This window comes from Protopterus annectens, chromosome 7.part0, assembly GCF_019279795.1.
Source record: "Protopterus annectens isolate FY-2018-M chromosome 7.part0, PAN1.0, whole genome shotgun sequence".
NCBI classification, from domain to species: domain Eukaryota; kingdom Metazoa; phylum Chordata; order Ceratodontiformes; family Protopteridae; genus Protopterus; species Protopterus annectens.
The window spans coordinates 1,644,855,669-1,644,877,776 of NC_056739.1; positions in this window are offsets into that span (position 1 = coordinate 1,644,855,669).

The window sequence follows — 22,108 nt, forward strand, 5'->3', positions numbered from 1 at the left end:
GTATTAAGGGGGCTGCCACCTATGTGGTAATTCGTGGGTGTTTTGTTTTTCCTAAACAGGATGACTATGCATTTTTTGGCATTTAGCTTGAGGCCATGACTTTGACACCAGGTGTCCATCTCAGTAAGGCCCCTTTGGACGATGTCCATGTCAGCAGGAGAGTCAATTATGGCTCCCAGTTTGCAGTCATCGGCGAACTTGGTTAGCCATAGTCCTCCTGTGTTTGCCTGTACTTCTGAGAAATATATGCTGAACAGTAGGGGTCCCAGGACTGAGCCTTGCAGGACACCACTTGTGACTGGTTTAGAGTCGGACCAGGAGCCCGCTATTCTTACCGTGTGAGTTCTGTCTGTAAGCCAGTTGGCAACCCATCTTGTGACGTAGGAGTTTATGTTCAGGCTGGTGAGTTTTTCTATAATACCCGAGTGGGGAATGGTGTTGAAAGCCTTGGCAAGGTCAAGGTAGGCTGTGTGAACCACCTTTCCCTCGTCTATGGCCTTGGTGACTGTCTCGAAGAAGCCAACCAGGTTTAGTAGGCATGATCTGCCCTTAACAAAGCCGAACTGGGTCGGGTCAAGTATCTGGACGTTTCTAATGTCTTTGTTAATGAGTTCCATAATGATGCACTCCATAGCCTTGCAGACCAGGCTAGTCAGGCTTATGGGGCGATAGTTACCAGGGTCAGTTGTGGCCGCTCCTTTGTGGAGTGGAATAACATTTGCTGTGCACCATTCTATGGGTACATAGCCTGTGGAGAGGGTGAGGTTGAACAGCGTGTTTAGGTGGCAGGTTAGTTCATTCTGTAGTTCATGCAAGACACAGCCTGGGACACCATCTGGCCCCATTGATGCTGTGTTTTTGGCTTTTGAAAGGGCTGTTTTCACCTGTGCGTCTGTGATTTCTGGGAGCCTGTTTATGGCAGGGGTCCATCAGACTGGATCTTCTCTTAGAGGAGTTAGTCTTGGTTTTGCTAGGGAAGGCACGATCCATGCATCCTTGTAGGTGCTCACAGAGTGCATTTGTAAAGGTTTCTGCATCTTGAGCAGTGTTATCCTTTACCGTGGGGGCTGTGAAACTTACCGCCTCTGTCTTAAGTAAGGTGAAGTTTGCTTTAGAAAAGTTTTTTTACTGTGGTTTCCTTAGTTCAGGGTGGTGGTGGGGTGTGAACATCCAGAGTGATTAGTTTATGGTCTGATCTAACCAGTGACGGGTTGACCTCCGATGTGGAACACCTATTGCCCATGTTGGTGATGACCAGGTCCAATATGTTTTCACCTCTGGTAGGGGAGTTTACCAGCTGATCCAGGATGTTTGAGTTGACGAATTCCAGGAAGCACTGGGCCTGGGAGTTTGTACTCGAGTAGTTTTCCCAGTTAATGGTAGGGTAATTGAAATCGCCCAATATCAGGGTGTTCGGTAGGACCTTCATGTTTTCCAGTGTATCAAGAAAGGTGGAGTGGTGGTCCTGGGACATGGAGGGTGATTTGCCCGATGTTAGATGCACATGGATGATCTCAGTGGTATCATGCTGTGCCACTAACCTGGAGGTGTAGGTATCCTTGATGAATATGGATACACCCCCACCTTTTGTGTTTTGGTCCATGTTCTGTGGCCGAAATGTGTGGTATGAGTTGTAGCCCGGTAGTGCTGGGGTGCTCTCTGTAGCCTTGAACCAGGTTTCAGTTACTGCACAGATGTCATCATTCTCCATACTGAGGAGTGCTTTGAGCACATGCATTTTGAGATTTAAACTCTTGGCATTGAGTAGCATGACCCTCAGTTTTTTGTTAATTGTGCTGTATATGGAGGTGAGTTTGACTTTTGAGCCTTGCCTAAAAAAGGCACTATGGGGGCAGCAAGAGCCTTGGCCAGTATTCAAAAGCCTAGGGGTGACAGGTGCAAGTCATCTCTTGCGAAGCAACGCGGCTTGTTGAGCATGTCGTCCCAGGCTGAAAGACACTGGATCTCCTTTGAATGACACCAGAAGTTTAGCCAATTGTTGAAATTGATATTTTTTTCTTTATACTGAGGTATCATTCTTGGTGAGGGCAGGATGCTACTCAGGGTCAGGGTCATACCAGCCTGTGCTACATGATCAGAGAGCTCTTCCATGTCTCTTTTCATGTAGTCCAGGGAGGTACATCTCAGGTCATTCACACTAACATGAACAATGACAGAGTCATATTTGTACTTGTTCTGGAGTGACCTAAGTGCTTGTGTTATGTGGCAGATTCTGGCTCCCGACAGGCAGCTAACAGTAACCTTCTGCTTGTCCAGCCTAGTGAGTGGGACATCAGTGTACCTGACTATAGAGACACCTACTACTAGTGTGTTAGGTATGTTATTTCGCCTTAAGGGCTGTGATTGTGCGGCACACTGATTTTGTGTTTTATGTGTTGTCTGGTTTGTGACGGGAGGTGCAGGTTGTTTGGGTGTCTGTTTTGGAGGTCTCTGATACTTTTGCAGGTTTTTATTTAGAGCCTCCGAGTATGATTTTGTGTATTTATGTGTATTTTTTGCCAGTGCTGATTTAGTAGGTCTATGTGTGGCTGGAGGTGTGGTGCAAGTGTTAACCTTCTCCTCTTGATTGTCTGTTCCAGTCTTGGGTAGAGGCAGCCTAGCCTCCAGTTTGGCTGTAGAATTGCATCTTTTGCATATGTTAGTGTTTTGTGGTAGAAGGAGAGGGTTGTCTGTGTACATGAGGCAATTGTAACATTGCCTCAGGATACCCAGATTCACCAGCTAGACTGGAGAGTACACCTGAAATTGTCCTTTGGTCATGCCTGAATAGTAGGGTGAGCTGCTTAGTCACTTTCTTGGTGAAGGGTGAATAAAGAGCATTGCCCTGCTGAGCAATCAAATGTCAGGGTATATTAGTGCTTGCTATTAGGTCTGAGCAAGTGCTAGGCTGTAGGATGCTTTTTGAGTGCTTAGGTTGAGAGTTAGGCTAGTTTCAAGGGAAAAACTGAACAGGAGATTTAGTAGAGCTGGGAATAATTTAACCCTAACTAACCAGCACTGCCCGGTGCACAAAACGGTGCAAACTTGGTTTTTATAGCAGGGAAATGAAAGAGATAGAAATTAGTCCAAAATGGCCAATAAACTACTAACTTCTGGGCTGGAACCATTCCTCCAGGGACAGATAGGCTGCTCAAAGCTCCCCTCTCTTACAGGTGAACAGAGAAACTTCCTTCTATCCAAGTAAGGTATGGGCAACTCAGAACCTTGTAACACAGCCCTGAATACAGCACTAGCCGGAAAACTGGTCTATACTAGCTTAGAAAGGTGGGAAACAAGGAATTTGTTTTTGTTTTTTGTTTTTTTTTGAAAAGATAAGGCAAAAACAGTAAAAAATACACTTAAAACAGCTTTAAATGACTACAAACAATCAGAAAAGGCTATTGCACTTTAGTTCATAGGTTCATAGGTTCATCATACTAGGCTGCCCAAAGGGCATTTTTAATTTATTAGCCCAGTTATTTTTTTTGGCCGCCCTTTTAGTTTTTGAAAAAAAATGCCTATTATTTTTTTGTGTGCCTCTGTCTGTGTGTAGCCTACAACAGTTAAACAAATTAGTTAAACAAAAAACAACTTTGTAAAAGTGCAGTCAGTCAAATAAGCACAATATGTGAAAAAAAACAAGCTTTTAAATCACAATAAAGGCAGAAAACAGTTAAGTACAGCAAAAAAGTACAGAAAACTGATACTTAATCACTCCAAAGTCTCTCTTCTAAGCTAGAAGGCTTGTATCAGTTTAAGGCTTTCTAGTGCTTCCCAGTAGGTTAGTTACAGAAATGATGGGAAACAAGTACAGATGTGGTCTTTTAAACCAGAAAGTAGAAAGAGATGGACAAACTGTCCAAATGGTCAGTAAACTACAATTTCTAGGCCAAGAACCACTCTTCTTGTGGTAGACAGGCTACCTAGTGCTTACCACTTCCACTGATAAGCTAGAAGGCTTTACTCCAACACAGAAAGGCTCGTAGGGCTCAGAAGCTTACCAACAGTCCTGGATACAGCAACTCTATTTCTAGACTAGGCTAGTTACAGAAAGGTAGGAAACAAGCGCAAGTGCAAGTGCAGCTTTTAAACCAGAAAGTTGAAAGAGATGGAAAAAACTGCCCAAATGGCCAAAAGTTCCAATTTCTGGGGCAGAAACCACTCCTCTTGTGATAGATAGGCTACCTAATGCTTACCACTCCCATTGATAAGCTAGAAGGCTTCCCTCCAACACAGAAAGGCTTGGGGGGCTCAGGAGCTTACAAAGTGTCCTGGATACAGCAAATCTATACCTGGACTAGACTAGTTACAGGAAAGGTGGGGAACAAGTGTAAACACAGGCTTTTAAGCCAGCAAGTTGAAAGAGATGGAAAACTGCCCAAACGGCCAATAAACTACAATTTCTTGCCAAAACTCACTCTTCCCATGGAGGATAGGCTGCCTAGTGCTTACCACTCCAACTGATAAGCTAGAAGGCTTCCCTCCAACACAGAAAGGCTTGGGGGGCTCAGAAGCTTACTAACAATCCTGGACACAGCAACTCTGTAACTGGACTAGGCTAGTTATAGGAAAAGCGGGAAACAGGCACAAGTGCGGCTTCCAAACCAGAAAGTTGAAAGAGATGGAAAAAAACTGCTCAAGCAGCCAATAGCTACAATTTCTGGGCCAGGGACCACTCCTCTTGTGGTAGATAGGCTACCTAATGCTTATCACTCCCACTGATAAGCTAGAAGGCTTCCCCCAACACGGAAAGGCTTGGGGGGCTCAGAAGCTTACAAAGAGTCCTGGATACAGCAAATCTGTACCTGGACTAGACTAGTAACAAGAAATGCAGGAAACAAGCACGAACACAGGCTTTTAAATCAGAAGGTTGAAAGAGATGGAAAAGCTTCCCAAACGGCCAATAAACTATAATTTCTGGGCCAGAAACCACTCCTCCTGTGGTAGATAGGTTACCTAGTGCTTACCACTCTCACTGATAAGCTAGAAGGCTTCTCTCCAACACAGAAGGGCTTGGGGGGCTCAGAAGCTTACCAGCAGTCCTGGATACAGCAAATCTGTACCTGGACTACACTAGTTATAGGAAAGGTGGGGACCAAATGCAAACGTGGGCTTTTAAACCAGAAAGTAGAAAGAGATGGAAAAACTGCCCAAACGGCCAATGAACTACAATTTCTGGGCCAAAACTCACTCTTTCCATGGTAGATAGGCTATCTAGTGCTTACCACTCCCACTGATAAGCTAGATGGCTTCCCTCCAACACAGAAAGGCTTGGGGGGCTCAGAAGCTTACCAGTAGTCCTGGATACAGCAAGTCTGTATCTGGATTAGACTAGTTACAGGAAAGGCAGGAAACAAGCTTAGAATTTTTTTTTTCAGAAAAGCAGTTAAAACAGCAGTAAATACAATGCAAATTGCAGTGCAGGCTAGCACACTTGAGTGTGTAGCAATATTATGGAAAATACAGTTTAAATAAATGCAATTAAATTAACAAATGACTAAAAACAAGTGCAGAAGGCAGTAAATTAGAAGGCTACTAACAAGCAGTAATAAGTGCAGAGTAAGGGCGACTGAACAGATAACACACAGAACAGCAACTAAGACAGTTACAGTAAGAGCAGCTGAACAAAAAAAAAAAAAAATATATATATATATATATATATATATATATATATATATATAATTTATTTATTTATTTATTTATTTATTTATTTTATTTTATTTTATTTTTTGAGGGAGGAAACAGAGTAGGATTAAGAGGCTACAGGGGTTGCCCTTCCCAAATGCTCTCTTTGTACACAGAAGGAGCACCTGAAATCAGAATATGATCTCACTGCACTGAGTGAGCAAATGAGATGGACCCCGAAGAAGGAGTATCCAAATACAAATTTACAAGAGGGGCGGGCAATTTCAAATCCACCAACATTACTGTAGAGACACAGCCACAACTTCAGTTGAGTTAATATTCAGTGAGAAGCACAAATAAATAAATTAAATGCAGTACTATATGAAAAAGAGCAGATAAAAATGTACTTAAATTCACTTATACATCCAGTTGATTTCAGGTAGATCTTAGCCAGCCAAAGCTCAGATATTAAGCAGAAATAACTCAAAATGTACCACTTGTATAAGGCAGGACAGAATATCAGTGATGAGGTGAAACTAGCCGCCACTGCTATCAATGGCTACACAGAAATTCTAACAAATACTCTGTAGAGACACAGCCACAACTTCATTTGAGTTAATATTCAGTGAGAAACACAAATAAATAAATTAAATGCAGTACCATATGAAAAAGAGCAGATAAAAATGTACTTAAATTCACTTATACATCCAGTTGATTTCAGGTAGATCTTAGCCAGCCAAAGCTCAGATATTAAGCAGAAATAACCCAAAATGTACCACTTGTATAAGGCAGGACAGAATATCAGTGATGAGGTGAAACTAGCCGCCACTGCTATCAATGGCTATACAGAAATTCTAACAAGTACTCTGTAGAGACACAGCCACAACTTCATTTGAATTAATATTCAGTGGGAAACACAAATAAATAAATTAAATGCAGTACCATATGAAAAAGAGCAGATAAAAGTGTACTTAAATTCATTTATACGTCCAGTTGATTTCAGGTAGATCAGAGCCGGCCAAATCTCAGATATATGCTGAAGCTTCCTGGTTAAAGTTGCTAGCAAATGTTTTATACTTTGTCCATTTGTTGCACACTATAAGAGGTAGTATTCCACATTCTGAAGCAGAAAGTTGAGAGCTATTCACTCTCACTTGTAGAGGATCAGTCATTGACAGACTTCAGAGAAGAACTTTAATGAGTAATGAAAGACTATCCAATACATAAATGATTTTCATTGTACTTCACCTGGACTACTACTTGAAATCCTACTCTGTTTTAACATTAGCACAATGACTGAGCTATACTCAGTGACCAACACTATATATTGCAATTTGAATGATGGCTTATTCACATCTAGTGTCTTTAGTGATGCCCTTCCCTTGTCTATACTGTAAAATCTAAACTTTTGATCAAGAAATATAAATTGTTGAAGGAGCTATTACTAAATAGAACCTTCCAAGACTCAGAGAAGAAACAGCATTTCTGAAATTTATACACACCACTAGCAGGACCATTACTATTTTCACTTTTCATTAATGACGTGCACAAGAATTACCTGGAATTAATCTTATAATATAAGCTAACAATATTCTGAGTCTTATCTCAGGCCAGACTGTTCATAGGAGAATGCTAGGCTAACTGTCCAGAAGGGCCTTTTAAGCCTAGCGAATAAACCTATGTCACAATCATACCTTGTGTCTTGTGTCTATAAGGTGAAAACTTTAACTGTTATGCCACAACCACCCATGATTAATTCAACTACCTGGTGTGTAAATGGAACCCACAGCCTTCTGCACCAAAGATGGGTGCACTATCTGTTGAGCTACTGAGGCTATAAAATCTAGTCTTGTCTAGGATTTGGACCCAAGTGTTCTTACACCCAAAGCAAGACCCATACCCCAAGACCAACAAGCCCTCAATGACCGAAATTGTAGAAAGTGTTCCTAAGTCCTTGTGACCAAAGCTGGATCCAGCACAAGGCAGCCAAGGGAGTCCTCAAGGGACCACTGGCTGTGAGGGCGCCCCCGCTGGCTGGGAGGAGGCCTGCTTGCTGAGGGACTGTCACATTTACTTTTTTAATTACAAAAACAAATTATATAATTCTTTAAGAATACCTTCTGTGTCCAGTCACACACACCGATTGTGTCTGTGTGTGCATCATCACACAGACCTCCTGTTCTTCCTTTCTGTGTGTATGGAACTTAAATACAAGAAGGCAGTCCAGTCTTGTGCTGCTGGCTCCGAATGAATGTAAACTCATCTACAGCAAGTAAGGTGTGTGTGTGTGTGTGTGTGTGTGTGTGTGTGTGTGTGTGTGTGTGTGTGTGTGTGTGTGTGTGTGCACACACACGTGTGCATGTGTAAGTGTAATGTCTCATTTAGGGATAGCAGGTAGTTAACTAATTTGTTTACACTCAAACTATGCACCTTAGTTACAAGAAACAAGGATCTGAATCCTCTACCCCAACCAACAAGCTATTAAAAAATTAAGCTTCAAGGAGTTGAGTTTCAGGTGCATTTTCAAGGAGTTGAGTGTAAAGTGCATTTTTCAAGGAGTTGGGTGTCAAGTGTATTTTCAAGGAATTGAGTGTTGATTGTATTTTTCAGGGAATTGAGTGTCAAGTGCATTTTCCAAGGAATTGTGAGCTTCAAGGAAAGAGAAGTTTGTTGTTTAGCAAATAGTATCACTATTGTCCTACAGAATTTAGAAGCACTTTTAGTAGCACTGCAGGTAGTATACTTGCTTTTGATGCAGAAGGCTGTGAGTTCTACTCCCACAAAATGCCTACAGATTGCTGATACTGTGTTGTACTTTAAGGTGGGCGGGGTGGTACAGTCCTGAGTATGTCCTTCTTTGGATATGATGCCTAGTAACTATGAACCTGTCATCAGTTTGCCCATCCATTCCATATTGCAATATCATCAGCTTACCATTTTTTTAATGTAACATAGGCAATTTATTTTTCAAGGGCAACAGCCATTGAATTTGTGGATGAAACAATGAAATATAAAGTTGTTTGATAGCAGGAACCTCTTCATTTGTTACAGATCTCTTTAATGTGGGATTATTTAATTGACTTTTACTTCTACAGAGATTGTGCATACTGTCTGATATTGATGGATTGTAATGACAAAAATTTGCATAGACTTTTATTGTTGAAATGTCCTGAATTGAGCAGTTTTGTCATTATTGGTTCATACATTTTGTTTCATTGCTTATTGGAAAAATATTCAAAACTACAACTTCAAAACACTCTCTAATAATTAGTGCCGTATTATACAAGGAATATATTATGCTACGGTGGTACGGCGGTAGCATTGTTACCTCACAGCAAGAGGTTCTCCCGTTCGATTCTAGGCTGGGCTTGGGAGTGTCTTCTGTCTGCATGTCCTCCCCATGGTTGGGTAGCGTTCGAAAGACATGCGTACGTAAATGGGTGTGCCTTTGTTGAAGGCTGGGCATTGAGCTGGCACCTCGGTGTTTCGTAAAAATATCTACTGCCACTCATTAGCGGACCAGAGTTCCGCTGTGGCGACCCCTTACCGGGAAAAGCCGAAAGACAAACAACAACTACATTATACAAGGAATATAATTTAATACAATATGGAAGGTAAATCAAAGAACACATGCATGTATGCATGGCCCTAAAAATATGTGCTAGTGGCCTATGATTTGAAAACAGCCCAGAGGTAAACTTTATCTGCTGCTGGCCATGTATATTTTCTTTGAATGTGAGTTTTAATGCTGTTTCGATGAATGCAAGTTTCAAGAGCAGAGAAGTTTTAATATTAAGTCTGTTTTCATTGTGAGGCTGTATTGCCTTGTTTAGCAAATGTCTATCAGTGTTTTTGTGCTGTAAAATTTTAAATAAAAGTTTTAAATTAAATCCAATTAATCATTGTAGAAGTAAAGCAGAAAACAGTATGCACACTGAGAGATTTGAACAGTGTATATGGTGACTGACTGGGGAGAGATAGACAAGTAATGGGATACTGGAATGCCTGGTGGGGGGGGGCTGTGTATGGGGGGCAATCCACTACTATGCCTAGGGCCCCATTTGACTATGATTTGCTCTGCTTGTGACTGTACTGAAAAAAAAAACTGTCATGGATATAAACGTGTGGCATTGTGCTATTTGACACTTCTCAAGAAATAACCAATTATTCCACTTACAAAAAAAATCATATTTCTGACATTAGCCACCAAAAATAATTACTTTTAAAGCTGGATCCCACACTATTGTTTACAAAGCAGACAGAAACAGTAAAATGTCATTAGATTGCACATATGCTGGTAGCAGAAAAGGCTGCACTATCAAAAACATCTTAATTTTCAAGGTGGAATACGACCTTCCCCTGATTTACCTTAGATTCTTCCCACAAGCACTCAGCTATGACATATAACAGTAAATAAAATCTGCCACCTTGCCAATATACCCCCCTCTAAAATCATCATTGTGGTCTCTTAAAGTAAGTTGCAAAGCTTCCTACTACCAGATAGGTAACCCTCTTATTAAGTACAATGTATTTCAAAATGATTAGACTAGACTACAATCCAGAACCAAAATCAAATGTGTCAATGAGAATAGTTAATTATTCCCTCAGGAAAAGCATTATTGATGTTATAATACTACAAAGACCTCATTTTGGTTTATTAATAGGCTGAAAACATTTTCAGATGTTGTACCTGCCTAATTGAAAAAAATCCATGTGATCTTTTCAAAGTACAAACTCTAAAAATATTTTAAAAAAGGTGAATTTTTTTTTTATTAAAAACAAACAAATGGTATGCTTTGGAAATGCTGGTTAAGCTGGGTTGGGTCAGCCTGATACCTCTCCCAATAACACTTTTATATTTTCAGTGCAACAATGTTTATACCATAGAGCTTCAAACCACAGCACTTATAAACATGTGTATATATTGTTTTCTTTCTTTCTTTCTTGTTAATATATGTATATAGACAGTAACTTGTATAATTGCTCAGAACTGCTGTTATTTTTGTATTTTGTCTATTCTCTGATAATGATGCCTGACAATGCTCTCTTTTCTGTAAATGGTCCTCCACTATAATAATTGCTTTTTTCAATGTCTGTCAACAGTCACACTGTATTGCATGTATGCTTTTCAATAGTGCCTAGGTCATGGCTGAAAAGTATCTGTTGACCAGTCCACCTATTCTCCTAAAAAAAATAATAAAATAAAGTACTTGTCAGATAGATTTTTTTCTGTCAATCTCTCTCATCTCATCTCTGCTACATTAACTTTTTCACTCAACTTACCTTCTCTGCAAAATTCTATCACACAAGACATTTTATCGCATCTTATGCAGAATGTCTTCCTTTCATCATGTCTATTCTCATAGATAGCTCTAATGGACAAACAGTGCATCTCCCTCTTTGAGCTCAATTAGCCTAAATGCCAAACAACAATTTTCAACATGTTAAGTTATAAGTTTTTCAAGTACCACTTTCTATTTCATTTTAAAATGAGTTTGTATATTCTCAGGCAGCATCGGATGTTTATTTCAAATGTAATTCCCCTCACAGAATAGGAAATCTTAAATATAATTAAAGCTCTTCAGTGCAAAACATGCCAATACGCCTAGCCCCTCTGTGATGATGTGAGGTATAGTCAGCTATGCCAGAAGAAGAAGGGCAGTGGATCTGTAACATATGCCAGCATAGCTAGTTGGAATTTTATAAAGAATTACATGTCATTTGTATATCAAACTAATTTGTAAAGTTGCTTGTGTTAAAAATGTATCAACAATGTGTCCTGCTGGACAGAAAAGAAATATACATTTATATCAGACTGAACTGTGGTAACTGAAGAAATGTATATATGTTAACTGGGGATACTGAAAGAGAAGAGGTTAATCTCAGTCCAGCTAACTTTGAAAAATAGTAAGAAATTAAAATACTTAATTAAGACCATAAAGATTGTATCTTCTAGTTCTGAATGCAGCCAGAGATGAAATGTCTGTGTCAGAGAATGATTTATTAGCTCCTGTAGGAAGAGTTTTATTCTTTTATGACTTAAAGAAGCTGCAACAGATCTTAGCAAAGCTCTATGTTTGTGTATTACTGACACATATGTGCAAAATTCTGGGTCAGTTGCTAGGAAAGGGGGTAGCATGGGAACTAGAAGTCAGTTGACCAGATGTATGTGATGCCATTCTGTAATCCATCACTGAAATTATGTTTTTAATACTAGATGAGACTGAAGTCTCAGAGCATTCTGTTTTTGAAACCTGACATAGAAGGATCCCTCACCTACTTCATCTTAATCTAGTAAATGACCAGGGAATAGTAATTCTTTAAATCAGTCAGGAAAATATAGTGAGAGTAGTTAAGTACTATTTGTCTCTATCTGTATGAATCTATTTATCTGTGTTATTTTAATATTTCCTGTGAATGAAACTCTGGTGTTTATTGTAAATAAATATTTAGCATTTTCATGTTCTTTTATTATTTATTATTAAATATATTTAAACTTTTCATTGTGGTTGGTCCTTTAGAGAATATTTTAACCTTTCATATTTATTTGGTGACTCTGTGGCCACTACTGAAAGTCTTACTACAGTGGTCAAAACACCACCATTTGTATTAATATTAATTTCACTCAGTATAATTGGGTACTCTTGTAAGAGCCTTAGAGTAGCTGGCTTTGGAGTGCCTAGTGGCAGTGTAACTACCTTATAGTCAGAGCAGAAAGGGGTTTAGCTAGTTAATCTGTGCCAGCCTTTCCCAGGTGTGTGTGTGTGTGTGTGTGTGTGTGTGTGTGTGTGTGTGTGTGTGTGTGTGTGTATGCAAATCAAATCTCAAAGACTGTGTCTGTCAACTGCTTGGAGCAGGGACACAAAACACTGATTTCACAGAGAGAGTGGTGGAGGACTTGACTTGGACACTCAGCTGAGGACTCACCTCTATAGCTGTGCCAGTGAGAAGTCTTAATGGGGACCTGGAGGGAGACAAAGTGAGAAACCCAGACCCCAGACTGAGTGGGTTCCCTGTGTGCATTTAAGGGAAATTGTGCTTGATGCAGAGAGCTACATCTAGAAATACTGGCTGCATCAATTTTTGTTCCAAGTGAAAGTCCCTCACCAGTGTCAGTGGTGAGGATTCAGGATCCTTGATTACTGGCCCAGAGGGGGGATGTCACACCCTCATTCACAACACGAGCATTCTGAAGTTCATCCTTAATTAGTTTGCAAACTTAAATAAACAAGAACCAAGCACAAAGCCTGTATAAACGAACCAGCAAAGCAACGTCTCACGCACCAAAGTAAAACAAATTTTATTGAACACTCAATAAAATTTATTTTACTTTGGTACCATGAGAAGTTGCTTTGCTGGTTAGTTTGCAAACTTCCTTCCCTTCAATTGAAGTTAGAGTTTCCACTGTTTTGGCCTCTTCTGAGACTAAGGAACTGATGGTAAAACCTAACAAAAACACTTGAATGAGGAAACTAGCTGCTTGTTTGTTAGGAAAGCTCCTTTGATAACTTATTGACCTTGATTGTGGAATGTGACATCTTGTGAGTACAAAAGGAATTCCCTCTTTGCCTTTAAAAAGGAAAGCTAACTCTGGATATTTGGTCTTGTCTAGCCATATGTGGTCTGTCAAACACAGTTCATAGAAGAATGGGTTATTGGCATTAGACTTCAATTCAACTGTGTTTGAGAGACCACATATTGCTAGAAACAAAGGTGAGCAAAATGGCAAGTTGGCCAAGAACTTCTGCCATTACTGAATGCTCAACAATGTTTCATCTTCAGGTGAATGTCTGATGAATTGGAAGGACTGAGGTACCTAGGCTTGTCTAGAATGACACTGAGCCAAGTGTTTGAGTGGCATTCAACTTCCTAAAGAGATGATCATACCAGGACCACTCCAAACCTCCCTGAATAACATGCTTCACTGGTCATGAGAAAATAGGCCAATAAAGCATGAGTCTGTTTAGGGTCCTTATCAGTTAAGATGGCCATATAAACCTTGGACCCTAAACCCAGTTGTCCCTATTTTTTGTGATGATCTTAGAGGAGTCTTTTCTATCTAGAGAGGCCATGGCTGCAGTTAGATCCTTGGATCCAATATTTTTAGCCTCAGTTATCCTCTGTATGCTATCATCATCATCTATCAAATAAGAAGTGTGCATGTAATAACACTTAACTACCTTCTCTTTAATGTTGGGAGGTTCATGGGCCACAATATGAGAACCTGGAACGGTAGAGCTTACTGAAGTAGGAATAGCCATGGGAACTTGGAATTGAGTAAACTTGTGACCTGATTCTAGAAGTTCCTTTGGGGTGGTAGTATCTGTAACCTGATTCTGAACATCTGTGGATATAGAAGGAGGAGTCAAGCTAGAATGGGTGACTCCAGGAGTATTACTGTTAATATTGGGGCACTTGAAACCAAAGCCCTTTTTTTTTCAAATCAAGTTAAACATGAAATTTCTACCTTCTTCTGGAAGTGAATCTAAACATTCATCCAGATAATCATCCACCAGCTGTCTCCCACCCCCAGGATAAGCACTTTTGATTCTATTTACACCTCTTTACCTTTAATGTCCTGGTTGCTGTCTACAGTTCATGTCGGAATTTAACAAGTAAAGATTATTGGATTGGTGACCTCCTTTGGGGTTCTTCAGCTAGTTTTTTTTGGGGGGGGGCTGTTTCTGTCAACGAATGATCACCTTTGACAACATACTGATGTTTTCTCTTACTTTGTCACAATCTTTCTTTTTCATGAGCAGCTTCTAACTCTGAAAATAGATATTGAGTCTCAGATGTTAAAAACTCACATTTAACCTTTAAGGTCTGCAGTGAAGAAGAAGGTTTGAAAATAAAACTTAGTTAGGCTTGATCTATAATGGGGTGATTAAGATAAGGATTAAACGAGGAGGCTAAAACTAATTACACTGTTCCTAGCAAACTATTATACCTGTAATACAATCCCCTAAGTGCTTCTGATTCTCATAAAAAATATTTGTAACTACTATAAAATATTCTCTTTAATGACTGAGATAACTTAATTCTCATTTAAAGCCTAAAGAAGTCCAGTATATGGCTAAAACTAAATAGGTTGTGGTTCAATGAAAATAACCCTTTAAGATGTTATTTGAACTATTTATTATTAGTATTCTCCCTGTTTTTAAGTTCAAGCAGCACTGGAGAACTAATTGGTATGTAAATATTTCCACTGTGAGGAACTAAAGTACAGGCTACCCATGTCTTAATATATTCTCATGGAATCGCTAATAGATATGTTAAAATATGTATAAGTTTACTAAGGCAAATACCTGTTTCCTAACAGCAAAGTGCTTAACCCATCCAGATGCCAAAGCATATCTCTCATCTGTTCTGCTTCTCACAGAATGACCAGTTTTTTTTCATATTTATGGTCTGTTTGTCATAAAATTTGTGGATACCTGTTAAATTATTGAAAACTGAAATTATGAAATAATGACAGACATTTGAGTTTCAGACTTCATATCTTTCAGAAAGTGTGTGCTAAAGCATAATCTGTTATTCTAGAAACTTCCCAGCTTTATAAATCATTATGAGAAATTAGCCCGTATTTTTCAGTCTTTGTCCCCATATTATTTTTGGTTTTGTTCAGATTTCTCCCCTAAAAATATGAGAGGCATGTGTAAAACAGCAATCTCAGCTGGAATTGCAAACATTACTTCAACATTTTAATCCAACAGCAGCAGCAATACTGCACAGATGATGGAGGAGACCTATAACGGATATTAAATGTAGATCAATGAATTTCAAGATATCCCAAGAATGCATCATTACTTCCTGATTAGTCAAGTCAAGTAGCAAACAAAAAAATGGGTTTTGTAGTAACACTATTATTACCATGGTACCACAACCTGAACCAACAGGGGAAACAAGGAACCTGATCCATTCATTGTCCACTACTGAGTCACACTCCCACAGATAAATAAAAGCCCTTTGTTTCTGCATTACTGCATAGCAACTGTGATCAAGACCCCATCACAAAACTCAATTCCTCTAAAAAAGCAATGCCAAAATTATACAAAACAGAATTGCAAGGTTGATGTGTACAGCAGACACTGATTGTAAAAACAAAAAAGAAAAGTCTACAGAGTGACCCAATGAGAAGAACTCCACCAAAGACCAACCCTCCACCTTCCAAGACCATGTCAGGAAAACTGAAAGCCAAACACTTAACATCCATATGTCTCAGCCAGAAACCAACACCACTGATTCAACCCCCCAGCACATAACAGACTGCAAACTGACAAAAACATACTGGGCACCAAAACAGGAGACCCAAAATGCATAAAGAACCCCACTCAAATGAACTATCCTGACTTAATTGATGTTAACACAAAAGTTAATATCAAAAACAATGAGACACAGTCCAAGACTCACAACAAAAAAGACCACCATGCAGTCAAATGTACAAATGGGTTGAGAAGTGGAGCAAAGCATTACTCAGGGGTGAAACAAATAGCACCACCAAAGTAATGTCAGCCAAGGTGTCTGAGATAAGATAAAAGCAGCTGCACTCATCAAATCAAAATGTGACAAACACCTCACCCCAAACTTGAACCCAGGACCCCACACACCAAAGACTGCAACCCACCACTAGGACCACCTCTTTAACAGTGACAAACCAGATAGCAATCAAGATATATTACTTTTTTTTTTTAACCTTTATTAAGGATTCACATATCTGGCTGCTGGTGAATGTCTGCATGTGTGGGAATTGATGTACCTTGACATAAAACAACCTGTTATTACCAAAGTGGTGGATATTCTCAGATATTGCTGGTTCATAAGATCATTGGATCTTAGGAGATTACTAGGCTATCAACCTGGAAGACATTTGAAGCCTAGCTGTTTCATCCCAATGTAATACCTTAGAAATGTTAGTTAACACCCAGGATTGCATTATGAAATGGCTGCCCATGTCCAGGAGGATTGTGGGTGCTACCCCCAGTAAGAATTTATGGTGCCCCATGCACTCGTCCATGTTCCTCTTAAACAGTATGATAGAGGTGCTCTGTTTCACATGAATAGGTAGCCTATTCCAAAGATGCGGAAGTCGCTGGGAGATAAATCTGTCCCTCCAACATGTTCTATTTAAGTTGCAGGCCATATTTAGGTCCCTGGAATAGGTAGTCCTAGTCCCATTTGATTTATGGATATGCAGCAAGTTCATTAGGTTTGGGTCTGAGAATGCTCTGTAAGCCAGGCATGTCTTCCTTAAGAAGTGTATATGATACAGAATATAGTGACAGGGACTTTAGTCCGTCTGTGTAAGGCATGTGCTGGAGTCAGTCCCTTGATCTTCTTTGTTAGAAACCTCTGAGGTTTCTTCAATTGCTGCAGGTGCTTTGTACTGTACATGCTGAACTGGGCATTATACTCAATTTTGGGCCGGATTAGTGCTGAGTATAGAGAGGTTATAACCTCTTTAGCTCTAGAGGCGATGCATTTACTAATCAAGTGTGGTACATAGAAAGCCTTCCTTACTACAGCAGACACATGGAGGTCGAAGTTAAGGTCACAGTCAACTTGTGATCTCAGGTCCCTTACCACTTTGTGGGTACTTAGAGTACTGTTGATTTGATATTGTGAAGGGACATTGTTTGTGCCGAAGAAAATGATGATGCATTTCTTTGCATTCATTCTGATAACATGACTAAAACACCAGTTGTTGGTCTGCTTAAGACCCTCCTGGAGTATACTGACATCATTTAGGATTCAATAATTGCACCCAGTTGGAAGTTGTCTGCAAACTTGGTCAGCCACAATCTCTTAGTTTTGACCTGAACTTCTGAGAAGTATATACCAAATGGTAGGGAGCCCAGCACTGACCCCAGTGGCACCCTGCTGGTAACAGGTCAGCTGGTTGATCACCCACTTTGATAATGTGTGTGTCTAGTTTGTGATCCCATTGGCAAACCATCTTACAACAAAAGGGTTTACATTCAGTTTGCTAAGTTTATCGGTAATGTCTGAGTGCGGGATTGTATATTAATTTCATGAAATCAAGGTATGCTGTGTGCACAGATTTGCCCCCATCAATGACTTATGTCACATTTTCGAAAAAAAATCCACCAGATTTAACAGGCAGGCTCTGCCCTTGATGAAGCCAAATTGGGTAGGATCCAGGGTTTGGAGGTTACTATATCTTTGCTTATGAGGTCTATATCTCTTTTTAATTTCTCCTAATCTTTTGGGTTTCTAATACCACAACAGGAATGGACCACATTCCTAAGTCAAAGTATGATTAAAGTTCATGAAATTAATATACTGTTTCAATCTTTGATGTCAGCCAGAAGTGCTCTTTGCAGCACCCATGATGTGCCCAGTAATGACTCCTTCTGCAATTTGTACGGAGTTACATGTATTGGTAACATATCTAAATACGATTATTTCATTTAAAGAATTTCCATCACTATTACAACAATTTTTCATTTACACCATATGTCAGCCCCATCTTTTGGCTTTTATGTATATGATTCAGGTTCCATTCTGCCATAACCCATCTATTCTTGCTTCATAATAAATATGTATAGTATAATCTATGACTTGATTACTAATTTAGGAGCCTTAGGCTGTACTTTAATCACATACAGTTTTGTATTCTTCTATATAATTGTGAGATTAACACACATTTTTTAGATAGTTTGAAATCAATTAATTGCAGTGCCTACTGTTCGAACAGGAATAGGTAACTAGATAGTGGATGAATTCACATTTTAATATGTGTCCTCACCTTACGTTTTTGTTTTTTTGTTTTTATGTATTACTAACGTCTTTGTTCTTTGCATTTTGATCTAGCTGATAATTGTTCATACTGTATATATGACCTACTTGATGATATTAGGCATTAGGTAATATCTATATGTATAATAGAACTTCTTGGGCATGACTTCCTATTAATGGGACATTGTTAGTCTTACGATGGACCCACCATATTGCTGTTAAATATGAGGCACAGCATTAGTGTACCGACTATACTTTTTAGTCGGACTAGTAAACATTGATTCTGGGCTCTTGACATCAAAGGTTAACATTTTATGTCAAGGCTTTTGACTAATATGTATTAGTATGAGATAAATGATTTTAACTTGATATTATTTTTATATTAGTTTGCAGCACGTACTGCTTGATTAAAATTGTTATTTAAGCTAGCAGATAATTTGTAGAGAAGTTTTAACAATGAAAACATGTGCGCAACCTGCGATGTACTTTTATCTACATTCATATATTCTCATTGATGAAAAACCATGTAATTTTACTTGTAATGCATTTATATGTCTGAGCTTTGATATTGGAGTATTTAAGAAACCATTGCTCCTTTAAATTTTGAAACTATTGTAGTTTTAATTGCCTAATTATTGTTTTATTGGATTGTTTAATTGAAGCCTGTTCTTGTATATAAGTGAATGGTTTTCATTGCTCAAATGTAACCTGATGAAGCGCACCTGAGTGTGCGTGAAAGCGCTCTTTTCCTATTAAATTCTATTTTATTTTTCATGGTGGTCCCTTGCAGTTTATACTTTTTGACCTGAACTTCTGAGAAGTATATACCAAATGGTAGGGAGCCCAGCACTGACCCCAGTGGCACCCTGCTGGTAACAGGTCAGCTGGTTGATCACCCACTTTGATAATGTGTGTGTCCAGTTTGTGATCCCATTGGCAACCCATCTTACAACAAAAGGGTTTACATTCAGTTTGCTAAGTTTATCGGTAATGTCTGAGTGCGGGATTGTATATTAATTTCATGAAATCAAGGTATGCTGTGTGCACAGATTTGCCCCCATCAATGACTTATGTCACATTTTCGAAAAAAAATCCACCAGATTTAACAGGCAGGCTCTGCCCTTGATGAAGCCAAATTGGGTAGGATCCAGGGTTTGGAGGTTACTATATCTTTGCTTATGAGGTCTATATCTCTTTTTAATTTCTCCTAATCTTTTGGGTTTCTAATACCACAACAGGAATGGACCACATTCCTAAGTCAAAGTATGATTAAAGTTCATGAAATTAATATACTGTTTCAATCTTTGATGTCAGCCAGAAGTGCTCTTTGCAGCACCCATGATGTGCCCAGTAATGACTCCTTCTGCAATTTGTATGGAGTTACATGTATTGGTAACATATCTAAATACGATTGTAGATTATTTTTTATAAGACCCATTGCTCCTACTACTATTGGAACTGTCTGGGTATTTTTCTTCCATATTGCTCTCATTTCTGCCTCCAAATCCAGATATTTTATGACTTTGTGTTTCCCTGTATGCAAGACCCTGTAGTCACTGTGTGTAGCGATTTCAATGATCAGTGTTACTTTTGTCCTTTTCATGGACCACTACATCTGGTTTCCTCGCATCTATCTTTTGAATTGTTGGTAATGGGTGATCCCATGTGATGTAGACTTCATAATTTTCTATGATGCTTTGTGGCTCATGTTTCATAAGGTCCATAATGGTACATTCCATGGCCTTACAGATGAGACTGATCAGGCTTATGGATCTGTAAATCCCTGGGTCTGTTGCTAGGTCATGTTTTAGCCAGTTTTAGAAGACAGCCTGGGATGCTGTCTGGTCTCAGAGAACCTGTGTTTTTTGCCTTGGGCAAGGCTTTGATGAGTTGTTCTTCATATATGTGGGAGGGGAGGTTGGGGAAGGTTTGTGATAGGCTTGGACGGGATAAGGGATTGACATTTTCACCAAACTTATCCGCTAGCAGGTTTGCTATCTCTGTTGGTTCAGTGTGTGTGATACCGTTTGTCACTACTTCTGCACATGCTTGGGTCCTACGTTTTAGGCTACATACATAGCTGTAAAAGGCTTTATGGTTATCCTTGGCTGTGTTTGCTAAGTTTTTCCTCAAAGACGCCCTTAGAGGATTTGACAAATTGTGTTATTTGCCTGTTGAGGCTGAAGATGGTGCTTTTCCATTGTTGGGATCTAACCTTTGTTTTCTTGGAAAGCAACTTTTTGTTTGTTGATGTTGGATGTCCACTATGGTGGCTTGTTTTTACTTGGGGCACTGACTTTGATTCATTCTTGCATAGCCAACCACTGGAGTGAGGAGGACTAACTGTGTGGGTTTAAATAATTTTCTTGACTCAGCCTATCACTGACTCGGCTCATGGTGACAAAAAACTTGCTGGCAAGCCACTTTTATTTATTAATGTTTTTGTTAAGCAGGTGTGCAGGTTGATAGTCAGATAAACTTCTACCACAACCCAAGGCAAGATTAAGCAGACAGATTCACTGCAGATTAGTGTAATATCCATATAAGTCAACAATGGCTAAGTTGTATGTAGAATCAAGAAGAACAGTAAAACATTGGTACAAAGAATAACAAATGAGGTCATACACAGAAAATAAAAATAAAATAATAATTAGCAAGCACATAAGCATTCAAATGTATGAATAGAATAAAACAAAATCCAATCTCACAAGTTTAAATGGAACCATTTATTTAGAGTAATAAATAACTAAACCAATATTTTAAGCTTTTCTTGTGTAAAAACACTTCTTCAGACCAATGTACATGTGAATCTACCTTATAAAAATACTGCTACACCATGCACTAATAATAAACAGTGAATCAATCAGTGCTTAAGACATCTTAGGAGTATTCAGAAAGATTAATTATGCAACATGCTGTGTTAGATAGCACAGAGGATTTTGCTGTATGCAACTTGATGCTAATTCTTCTCTATGCATGGGTTCCGGCTTAGTGCCATTGTTCTGGGAAAACAGCTACACAGTAAAACATCACAGCTTTTAAATCATCGTCATTATCATCATCAAGAACAACAACAACCCCTTTTTACAATTTTCTATACAGTGTTACGGTATGGAGTCAACTGTCTCCATCTCTCTTGATTCAATGGCACTCTCTTACCTTCTTCGGCAGTCGCTTCAACAGTCTGACTGTTACAGATCTCCTGTCACAGAATACATCCATGCCTTTGTTGTATGCCCTGTTTTCCTCTTGCCTTCTTCCTACATCTCCAGGTTGTTTTCTGTTTTCCTACATGTGCCCGAAGCATTGTATTCTGTTTTATTTCACCATCTCTGCAAAGGTAACTACTTGGGCTTCTGCTTTGATGTCCTAATTTCTTCGACTGTTCCACAGTGTGCATTCCACCACCTGTTTCAGTCATTTTATCACAATCACGTCTAATTTCCTCATCTGCTCTGCCTTAACTGCCCAGGTGTCTGTACCATGCAGTAGTACTGGTTACACTGCTGTTTTGTGCACCTTACTTTTTAGTTGCTTTGGCATTCTTCTGTCATGCACTGCCCCTGACACACTGTGCTAGTTGGCTGTAGCCCCTCTGATTCTGCCTGACATCCTCATTCAGCCTTCTCTTCTTTTCAACCACCCTTCTCAGACATCTGAACCTGCTAACCTGTTCCACTATTTTCCCTTATATCTCATTTCTCCACTTCATCTGATGTTCCCC